We start from the raw sequence: 12,379 nt of genomic DNA, 5'->3' as shown, positions 1-12,379 counted from the left end.
TACCATTCCTTAATCCCTACCACTCATCTTTTTCAATCTAACTACTCCTCAATACTGTTAAATTAACCGTAATCTAATTTTCTTCAAACGTGATAAACATGCTCCACATTCCGACTTTTCTTTATGGTGTAAGTTAACGGTGTACAAGAAAAGAGCTCTGTTGCTTTGTTGATCTCAAAGCAACAGAGACTATATGTCATCATACACAACCCTGAGATTCATTTTCTTGCAGGCATTCATATTAATCACAATAAATCAATGAAAGACCGCTCCAACCAGACAAACCAACAATCAATGTGCAAAAGACAATGAGCTGTGTAAATACAAAAATAACTGAAATAATAATAATAACCAGGGGAAGTCAGCAACAGCACCACCCAGGATGGGATGACACAACAGCACCGGCCGCTGGCGACAGGAGGCAGAGTTCAGAGAACTCATTGGGCAATATGCCACTCAGGCACATAGACTCAGGGGACGGGTGAGGAGCTGGGGCTCAGTTTTGGGCTCTGCGGGAGGGTCTGGGATGCTGCGACATAGTTTCAGGAAGAGAATATCCATCTGTGTAAAAATCACCACCCCTCCCCCCCACCTGGGTCCTGAAACAAATCCAGACACGTTGTACCCAGGTTGGGTGGTGTTCTGGTCAGCGTCATTTTTCCATGTTAGGGATGGCTGAAACAAAAATCTTGCTGCAGGTATAAATAGCCAAACCCTTTCACTTTAGAAATGGAGAGATATCTGTGGAATAGAGTGATACGGCCGCCGCTTGGGGATCGCCAGGGTAGGCCTGGAGCCAGAGCTGGGCATGACAATAAGCGAACCACCAGTGGTACACTGATGAATAGGCGGGCAGGCACTGGGAGACATGAAAAAGTTACAGCCAGCATTCAAGATTGCCCAGAAGTACCACAGGTTGTGACTGCTGCAGCTGTTTCGCAGGGGAGCAGTTCACTTACAATGGGACCACTCAAGCAGTTAATAGAAAAAAGACACGCATGAAATGGTCATTAGAAGTGAACACATTCATAATGCGTGTATATTATTGAGTAATAGAACTTGAGACTGACATGACAGCATACAGGGACAAACTCCATCAACAACACAATATCCCTCCTTGCAAATAAATTCATAACAAATGTAGAGAGACAGTAGAAAATAACTTAATCCCTATAGACATGATAAACCATTGCACAAGAGCTTGAAAGAAATCAATCTAAATGCCACGGCAACACTACACAAGAAAATAATGAAGATGCAGCACACCGAAGCACTGATGAAAATACAATTATTTCAATTGCTTCACAATCAGACATTAACAGCAACAACACAGATCAAGAGCCTCCGCAGAATCCTGATGATGAAGCTGAGCTTTCAGACAAAATTATCATAATATTTAACACCACACTAACAGAATATATGGGCATTAACCCAACAATAAGACCCTATATACGAAAACAATAGATGTCATCAAAATTTGAAAAAATTATTAATACTCTCACAATATTATATTACTACAACATTTAGGAAAACTTGAAACATTTGAAGAACTACAAACAATAACTTACTGTGCAGCATTAACAGCAGTGCAGTGCAATGGCTCCAAAATAGAGGAACTCATTAATAGAAACTCAAAACTGAGTAATGAAATAAGAACACCAAAATGGCAGAAGAGTTTAAAAAGAAAATTGAAACCTTAAGACTAGAAATAGCCCACCTAATGGCATATAAAATGGATAGCTCGAGCAAGAAAGTTAGAGAAAAGCTAAGAAAATACCACAGAAATATAAGATCCATTCAAGGTATGATCAGCTGAACAAAAGCACCGTGGAGTTTATAGATACACTAAAACAAAAGCTTGGTGTATACATTGCCAAACTAAATAGATACATGAAATGCACCAGACAAAGAATACAGAATGATGGATTCAGAAGCAACGAAAATGGTTTATATAGGATATTGAAACTATGCTCAACACTCCAGAATGTCACCAACCCCAGCATAGAATTACCAACAAACACAGAGATAATGGACTTTTGGTCTAATATCTGGTCAAATAGGGTGACATACAATCAAGAAGCAAACTGGATTAGGGATGAAAAAGTATGCACACACACGATGAAGAAATGCAAATACCTGAAGTTACAATGGGTATGCTAAGAGAGATTATAAAAAACACCTACAACTGGAAAAGTAACAGCAGTGATAGTATTCATAACCATTGGTATAAAAATTTACTTGCTTTCATCCCTATCTATTAATGCATATCAACAAATTTCTTAGAAATCCTGAAAAAGTACTTGAATTTTTGACAGGGTAAATCATATCTTTTGCATAAAGGGGAAATCACAAAAGATCCATCAAAATATCATCCTATTACTTGTTCACAAACTATATATAAAGTTGTAACATCATGTATCTTGCAACTAATCACCACTCAATTAGATAACCACAATATACTTACAGAAGACCAGAAAGGATATTGTAAAGGTATGAAAGGATGTAAAGAACAACTGATAATAGATTCTGTAATTCTAAATCAAGCCCAGCAGAAAAGCAGAAATTTTTCATGGTGCAATATTGACTACCAAAAGGCATTTGACTCCATCTCACACTCATGCTTAATAGAAGTTCTTAATATGTATAGACTACACCCAATACTTGTGAAATTCCTTCAACATCTGATGAAGCATTGGCATACTAGAATCACCCTATCTATTAACAATCAAAAAAGAACAACAACTGTTGTTAAAATAAACAGGCATGTTCCAGGGTGACTCTCTAAGTCCACTATGATCTGGTCTAGCTTTAAACCTGCTCTCTAATTTACTAAATTGGACAAAAATTGGGTATCAAATCAGAAACAATGAAATGAGATATACCTTATCATACCTTTTATACATGGACAATTTGAAATTATACGCTCCTTCATCAGTAAAGCTAAAACAATTAATTCAAATAGTAGAGCTATTTTTGAGAGATAAAAACATGAACTTTGGACTGGACAAGTGTAAAACATTAAACATAAAAAAAAGGTGCAATAGAGCTGTAGAACATAAAACCAAGCAGCAGGATACAATACAACCGATGTATGAATATGAAACATATAAGTATCTGGGATATCAACAAGCAAAGAAAATAGATCTTAGTGCAATAAATGAAAAATGTTTGACAGACTACTTCAAGACTTAAGAAAATCTGCCATACAGAGCTCAACAGTAAAAATATAACAAGAGCAATAAACACTTTCGCTAAACCTATATTAACGTATTCTTTTAGCATAATATCTTCATCCAAAACAGATCTGGAAAATTTAAAAAAAAAGAATTGAAATGGCAAGTTTCAGAAAACATTATGTACAGTCAAATGTGCTCAGATTAACACTACAAAGGGCAAAAGGGGGACGAGGAATAGCAGACATTAAAAATCTACACAACAGTCAGATAACATTTCTGGGGTATACTTTCAGCAATGAAAACAGGATTCAGCTCTCCATACAACTCTGAAAAGAGGCACACAGTACTAAACATAAATTTAAGCACAGCCCAGAGAAATGAAGCCATTATCACGATTGAAGGAAAGGTTATCCAATGGAAGATCATTACCCACCATGGAAGACATCCACACAATCTGAGCAGACTAGATGTTGACAGGGAAGCATCAAGTGCCTGGCTCAGAGTTGGAGACTTTGTCCCAGAAACAGAAGGGTTCCTTGTGGCAATACAGGACCAGGTGTTTAACATAAAAATTCTCAAAAATACATATTAAATGACAAACAAATTCAAGATGATAAATGTAGAAAATGCCAAGAAAAACCAGAAACAATCCAACACTTTACAGTATCCTCTAGCAGTTTAACTCAATCTGATTACTTACACAAGTACAATCAAGTGGCAAGCATCATGAATCAATATCTTGCTTTAAAATACAAACTCAGAACTGAAGTCACACCTTACTATAAATACAAGCCTGATCCAGTTTTAGTTTTGGAATGCCGCAAATTATATTACAATCAATCTATTATTGCAGACAGGACAATCCATAATAACTGTCCGGATATAATAATACTGGACAAACAGCAAGAAAAACTTACTTTTATAGATATAGCCATTCCAAACACACATAACATACAGAAATCAATCAAGTGGAAAACACCAGAAATATGCTGAATTAAAAGAGGAAATTGATAGACTATGGAACATGAGCAAGATATAAATAGATGTGATAGTAATATCTACATCTGGTATCATCTCAAAGTCACTACACAATAGCACTAAATAATTTGAACTACACAGTAATATCTATGTAAACCTTCAGAAAGCCACAATACTAAACACCACCTGAATAGTCCCAAAGTTCCTAGCAATTGAGAAATGAGCATTCTTGGCTATACCTGTATCTCAGGTTTACCAGTTTTAGCTGAGAATAAATAATAAATAATAATAAATAAGTAAGCAATAAAGTTCAAGAATATGAGATGAAAAATTCTTAAAAGTGAGTCCAAAGTTGAGGGAACAGTTCAATGATGGGGCAAGTGATGCTGAGTGACGTTATCCCCTTTGGTTGAAGAGACTGATGGTTGAAGGGTAATAACTATTTCTGAACTTGATGGTGTGGGTCCTGGGGCTCCTGTACCTTTTTCTGATTGCAGCAGCAAGAAAAGAGCATGGCCTGAGGGGTGGGGGTCTCTGATGATGGAAGCTGCTTTCCTGCGACAGTGCTACATGCAGATGTGCTCAGTAGTGGGGAGGGTTTTACGTGTGATGGACTGGGTTATATCCACTACTTTCAAGGGCATTCGTGTTTCCATACCAGGCCGTGATGCAACCAGTCAATATACTCCCCACCATGCATCTATAGAAGTTTGTCAAAGTTTTAGATAGCATGCCAATTCTACGCAAACTTCCAAGAAAGTGAAAGCACTGCTGTACTTTCTCCGTAATGGCACTTAAGTGTTGGACCCGGACAGATCTTCTGAAATCTGTCTTGGGTCCACTCTCCTTCTCTGACACACTCCATCTCTGATTCTCCCTGATGAGAACTGGCTCATGGACCTCCAGATTCCTCCTCCTGAAGTCAATAATCAGCTCCTCGGTCTTGCTGACATTGAGCTAGCAGTTGTGGCATCACTGAACCAGATTTCCAATGGCGATTCATAACCATCTTTGATTTGGCCGATGACAGTAGCATCGTCAGCAAAATTTAAATATGGCATTGGGCCTGTGTTTAGCCTCACAGTCATAAGTATAAGGTGAGTAGAGCAGGGAGCTAAGCCTTGTGGTGCATCTGTGCTGATTGAGGAGATGTTGTTGCCAATCTGAAATGACTGGACGTCAAGTGTCCAATCTGGTGTTGCCTCTTGTACTATTACAAGGTAAGTATGAGGAACAGCACTTTCCTGGGTGCTGTAGGCCTTCTAGATATACCAAGTTCTACAACTTCGCATGACTCATTTTCTCAATATCCAAACTGGCCATTTCTGATATAGATCATGTCAACAAGTGGTAGAATTTTGGGGAGGGAGGAATTGACAGGAATGTTGGAGAACTAAATAGCTTGGAGGTATTAAACAAATGTATGCTTGATGAGTGCCACTGATTAGTTGAGATGAAGAGTCAGTTTCTGTTCTGTACCTTGTATGACTCCATGATTCTACAATGGTCCCTGCTCCTCCTGTATCCTGGTGGGTAGCGAAATGCAATACCTATAAAGGGTTAGTTAAACCCCAGACGTGCAAATGGGTGAATGTGATTTTAAAAAGGAAATAGTTTATCAAGCAGGCTACAGATTTCAATAACATTCACAGGAAGAACTAATGAGGCTTTGTTAAGTGAATAGACTGCTGCCCAGTTTCTCCGATGAAAGAATGTGTGTTCTCCATTATCATTTCCAGCTGACATTCCACATTCTAACCTGCCACAGTTGGGGTGTTGCTACCTGAAGTCCCACTGGACACATTTATTGGAAATGGCATAAATCTCAAAGCAATGTGCTGATTCTGTCTGGAAAATTCTTTAACTGAGGTTTTATTTTCAGAAAAGTGCGGTGGTAAGTTTAAACCCTAAAGGAGTTGTGCATTCAGGGAAGGAGGTTCAAAGAGAAAGAAGGGAGGTTGGGCAAATGGCCAGACTTTAGTTCAGATCCTGTATTGTTTGGCTACTTATACAAACTACCTTTAAAGATTTTTTTGGCTAAAATATGATGTTATTTTTCTGCTCTTGATCACAAAGGATAGCTTACAGAGTAATCAGCACAGTTATTTTCTACTATAGAAGTTTGAATAGAAGTTTGTGGAATTTCACAATGGAGTATCCTTTGTGTTTCAGCTGGTTTTTGATTTGTACCCTGGGCAAAATACAAAACAGTCGACACTGAATTCACAGAAGTAGCAAAACTATTTTCAAATACATACGGTCTTCAGAATATTGTCAATAATAGGAATTGAAAATTACAGAACATTCTGTTAGATTTTGTTGAACTGACTTTCTTTGCTAACACAACATTCATTTTGCTGATTTCATTTAGAGTGGAAATTTGATTGTTTAAAGTTTAAGTGCTTGTGTCAAGTAAATGTTGTATGGGGCTGTGGCAAAATAGAACTGAACAATCCATAAAAAATGTAACACTGCAGTGTTTGTTCAAATATCTGGATGTCCTGGGTTTATTTTACAGAGGTTGGATTTCACAGGACTTCCTCAATGTACCCATAGCAAATCTCTAGACACAGGCTCCATGTGGGTAGAACATCCTAATTTGATTGTGATCTTTGCTAAATTAGTTGACTGTCATTCGGAAGCTCACTAAGTGCTAATGGAGAGACCTAGTGAGCATATGTGTTATAGAATCATACAGCATGGAACCTGGTCATTACAACTTTCTGACTGTTGCAGCTTTCAAATTCCTATCCATATCCATCCTATTTCCCATCATTTGGCTCGTGCCACTTTTCAACCATCCTTTGGGTGAAAAAAATTCTTCCTCAGATGGCTTCTAAATCTTTCATCCTTACCCTAAAGCTATGCCGCCTGCAAAGCAAAAACGTTTCTTACTTCCACCCGATAAACCCCAGGGCAGCAGGGTAGTGTTGTTGTAAAATCGAATGGGGCACAATCTTCAGACTGTGTTGGTCATTGATGCAAAAACAACATATGTTTTGATGTTTCAACGTACTTGTGACAAACAAAGCTAATCTGTATATGCTCATTGCAATTGTATATGCGTGTGTGCATCCCTGGACCATTTTCCAAGGTTCACCACTAGTCGCATTCTTCCCATCAATTCCTCTGCCTTTGTGCTTTGATGAAAAATAAAGTAACATGCTCGAATAATACTATACTCCCTGGCCCTTGACTGATCAAAATAATTACAAAGCACCTAGGGCCTTCAACCTCAACTTACTTTATCAGGAGTACACAGAAACTCAGAGAAAGTTTATCTCCCATTCCTAATTACTTGCTTACCTGGCCAAGTACCTCGTGCTCTACCTAAGGCAGTAACAAGAGCAGGACTAGGCCACAAGACCTCTCTCAAATCTACTCCATTCCAGTATGATCATATCCAATCCATACTAGCCTTAACTACCCTCTGTGTCATTAATTCCTCAATCTGATAAATATTCATCCATATCCACCTAAAATATTCATCCATATCTACCTAAAATATTTTTAATGATCTAGCCTCCACCTTGCTCAGGATCAGAGAATTCCAGAGATTGACTATCCTCTGAGAGGAGAAATGCTTCTGCATGCCAGTTTTAAGATGCCTGTTTCTCTTTGTGCATGGGTCTTCCACGAGTGGAAACATCTCAACATCTACCTTGTCAAGCCCCTTCAAGTTTTTTTTTGTGTTTGAAGAAAGTCACTCCTCGTTCTTTGGCAGAGTCTTATGTTCCCATTCTGACTTTGTCAGTCACACCATAAGAAACCCATAAGAAACGGAATGGAAGCAAATCATTGTAAAATGTGAGGAATTGCACGAAGGAGTAGATTTGTGTGAGCGTTTATAGTGTGCCTAAAGAATTGTGCAGGAACAATAGTATGAGTAGCCCTGTATACTGTAAATAATTGCAGTGCTATCTGTTTTTATGTGTCCACGTTGTGCTTCAGCATATATCCTAGTGAATGTGTGTTGATCTGTGACAGAGTAATTGAGTTTCTGTTTATGTGAATGTACAGCATGTTGCAGTTGTATATGTCGTTGGTGAGATCACACTTGGAATACTATGTACAGCTTTGGTCACTCTGCTATAGGAAGGATGTGGATTAACGGGAAGGAGCCTAGTAAAGATTTCTGTGGATGAACTAGAGGGCCTGAAACAGGGAGAGGTTGCCTAGGCTTTGTCTTTATTCCTTGGAATGTTGGGGAATAACAAACAACCTTATAGAAAAGTTGAAAAATTATGACAGGCATAGAGAAGGTAAGGGATTCCAAAACTAAGACTTAGGCATAGATTTAGGGTAAGAAGAGAAAGATTTAAGAGACCTATCGGGCAATGTTTTCACACAGAGGGTGGTGAGTATATGGAATGGGCTAACAGAAGAAGTGGTTGAGGCAGGTACAATACATTAAGAAGCATTTGGATAAGTACATGGAGGAACAGGACTTAGAGTGCTATGGGTCAAATTCAGGAAGTTTGGACCATTGAGTGGGAATGGACTGGTTGACCCAAAGGGCCTGAAACCATGCTGCTTTGCTCATTGACTATAACATTGTACTTTGCCAGGTGGTTGTATGATGGACTGTGCCGGTGCTGTGACAGGTTCCCCATAGACCTGTAAACTAGAAGCCAAACATTTGGTCTCAAGGAAGAATATAAAGACAAAAGATGTAACTATAAGTTTTAATCAGTAATGTGCAAATGGGCTTAATTATGGGATGTTATGGCATTTTAAAGAGTATTGTACCAAATGTTTCACTGTAAAGGAATGATCAAACCTTCCTCCTGCAATGGCAAGTCCAGAAATTAGGTGCAACTCAGCAAAATCAAAGGCTTGTCTCACAGAAGCTTAATAAACCCCTGTCCTAAAAGTAAATGAAGAATTCATAGGCACAAACATAATGGCCAGTCATAGTGCAAATGAAATTTTACAGAAAAGTGCAAGACAAGGCAATGAGTTGTTGCAGTATAATCAGAAGGGCCCAATTCTTATGTGGATGGAGGAGTAAGAAAAGAACTGGGGTGTATCTTCACATATCTGACAATGGCAAAGTACATTCAGAAAGTGTTTAAAATGATTATTTAAAGGGAGTTATGTTGAACTTCAACAAAACAGCTGTTCACCTGCATTGTGTGCATATTCAATTCTAGTTACTGTATATCAGAGGGATTTAAAATTCCTAGGGAGGGTGCAGAAAATACTTACTGACATATTTGTGTCAATGTAGGGTGTTGCTTATTTAGATAGCGAGGGAAAGCTGGAGATGCTCTTGAAGCAGAGAAAGATGAGGCATGATTTGATAGAACTGTACCAGATTGTGACTGTCTTGGCAAACTATTGAAAGATAAGTTATTTGAGGCGAAAGGGTGAAGAACTGAAAAATATGGACTTGAAGTGTCATGTGTCAGAAGGTTCAGGAATAATACAAGGAAAAAAAAGATAACATTCAGTTTTATTTTTATTTTTTTTTATTGAGGTACAGCGCAGAATAGGCCTTTCTGTCCCTTAGAGCCATGCAACCCAGCAATCCCCGATTTTTAATCCTAACCTAATCACAGGACAATTTACAATGACCAATCATTCTACCAACTGATCTGTCTTTGGACTGTGGGAGGAAAACGAAGCATGCGGAGGAAACCCTTTGATGTAGTAAAGAAGTTAGTTTTAAGTTGCAAAGAGCACGTGGAAGGGTTGGATAGATAAAAGGAAATATAAACGGTCGGGTGTGATCAGTGATGCTCAGATGATTGCAATGCCTTTGGAGCCATCTGATTAATAGATTAAGGGGACACTTGGACAGAGCAAAAACAAGGAATCTGCCAAAGCTGTGAAATACTGAATGGAAACCAACAGGGAGAATGCTCTACCCACCCTCTGCAACTTTAGCTAGCTTATTTTCTTACATTCCTAGTTTTGATGAGGAGTTTTTGACCCGAAACGTTAAATCTATTGTATTTCTTGCCACAGATTCCGTCAAATCTTCTGCAAGTTTCTAACATTTTCTAGAATTGCTCCCTGACATGGTGGTGGAAGTCAATTCAGCCATTGCTTTCCACAGGAAATTGGAGAGCTGCTTGAGGGAGAAATTATCAAAGGGCAGCTGAGGAACGGACTGACTAGATTGCTCTTGTGAAGAGCCAGCATGTGTTTGATGGGCCAAATAATTTCCCTTTAGTGTTAGGAAGATCCTGTAATTCTAAAATCACATAAAAATGTTGTCAGATATCCACACTTTTCTCTCAGTCTGCATTATTTTGCCAGTTGTGTCTTTCCCATCAGGTGAACCTCTAAATGGTCGCATTTTCCAGTAGGCATACACAGGTAGTTTCGTTCCCTGAATGGCTTTGGATGAGCTGCTCTTTTAAATATGGGAATTATGAAGTTTATAAGAGAATTTCAGTTCCACATTAGAAAAGCACTTTTCCATCCACTACAAATTCAAAAGAACACTTTCAGCTACAATAGAAATAACATACCAAACAATCTGCGGACTTGGCCCTTAAGCATGACCTGGTGCTGTGGTAGTTTTAGGGTGCTACATGAATGGAGAAAGAACTGGTCCAGTTTGTATGTTCAGTGTATGCTCACTGGCCATTTTATTAACTACAGGTGAGGAACACTGTGTTGTCTTCTGCTGCTGTAGCCTATCGATTATTGACATGTTGTGATTTCAAAGATGCTCTTTTGCACACCACTATTCTAACACATGATTATTTGAGTTACTGTCACCTTCCTGTCTGCTTGAACCAGTCTGGCCATTCTCCTCTGTCCTCTCTCATTAACAAGGTCTTTTTACCCACAGAACTGCCCATCACTGGCTGTTTTTTGTTTTCCGAACCATTCTCTGTAAACTCCTGGGACTGTTGTGTGTCCCAGGAAATCAGCAGTTTCTGACATATTCAAACCACCCTATCTGGTACCAACAACCATTTGACAGCCGGAGTCACTTAGATCACATTTCCTCCCCATTCTGATGTTTGGCCTGAACAACAACTGTACCTCTTGACCATGTCTGCATGCTTTTATGCATTGAATTGCTGCCATATGATTGGCTGACTAGATATTTGCATTAATGAGAAGGTGTACAGGTGTATTTAATGAAGTGGCCACTAAGTGTATATTCCTGAGATTTGAAATTAATGTAATAGAAAAATTGCTTAGTTTTTGTAATATTTTGGTTTATGTTTGAATCTTTGTTCATCAGAAGCTCAAATTAACAGAAGACTAAGTCCAATACCAAGGCAAAGGGCAATATGACTGAAATTTGCTGCAGTTTGTTAAAGTATGTTTTGAAGCTTATCAGTTATGTTGAAAATCAATAGTAGCAGCTTTGGACCATAAGATACAGGAGCAGAATTAGGTCATTCAACCCAATTTATATTTTAAAGAAAATGCTTCATCAGAACTAGGAAAGAGAAAGAGAACTACTAGCTTGTTTCTATCTCTAACGTAGAGATACAGAGGTTCTTTGAGTAGTCACACGGAGAACAAGGTTGAATTTTTCAGTCTTTCTGCTCTGTGCCAGAGATTCTGTTCCACATGAGCCTCCTCCAGGTTCTCTCCATCATCATATGATAATATCTAGTTCCCCTTGAGGACCCTATGAAATTTGAACTTTTTAATTATCTGGATGAAAGTCAATCCCACAAAATATTCACACGTTTATGAGCAGAAATTACATTTTTTTAGAGTTTTAGTTGTAATTAAAAAAAGAGGATTGTTTTACAGTCAGCCACACCAGCAGAGCAGGTACTATTTGTACCAAATGAAATAAAATATAACATATACAATTAATCCCATTTTTAAAGCACAGTTGAGTTAGTCAGTTCAACAATGTCAAGCTGCTCATTCTTCTTATGACCCTCTGTGCTTTGAGGGTTTTTTGGTCACCTTATTAATCTGCGTCAGTACCTTTAATGATTGGCCTTTATGCCAGTGATCCTTAGAGTTTCATATTTACCAGTCTCTTTCACAAAACAAACTGTTAAGAGTGATCACTTTGAAATGAAAAAGAAACTTTTTTTTATATAATGCTATTAGAAGTCTATTATTGCAAATTAATTTGTGACCACTTTAACGTATTCTGAAACAAAGTAGGCCTGAAGGCTTTCTCAAGGATGGATAATAAAAATTCATTTTATACTACGTGGAGTGACATGAATCTGTTACTCTCGAGGACCCTTCATGGTAATGCACTGCTTTGTACTATTGTTATAAGCAAG

At 38.3% G+C, this 12,379-nt stretch overlaps 1 protein-coding gene across 1 annotated transcript in view; it reads left to right on the top strand.

Moving 5' to 3' along the window:
* The window catches only part of LOC140197774 (ADAMTS-like protein 1), a 568,572-nt gene that overhangs the window by 220,720 nt on the left and 335,473 nt on the right, over window positions 1-12,379 (top strand). The gene's annotated exons all lie outside the window — the stretch shown is intronic.

The sequence above is a fragment of the Mobula birostris genome, chromosome 5 (assembly GCF_030028105.1).
Source record: "Mobula birostris isolate sMobBir1 chromosome 5, sMobBir1.hap1, whole genome shotgun sequence".
Classification (NCBI taxonomy): domain Eukaryota; kingdom Metazoa; phylum Chordata; class Chondrichthyes; order Myliobatiformes; family Myliobatidae; genus Mobula; species Mobula birostris.
This window is presented reverse-complemented; position numbering and strand designations above follow the sequence as displayed.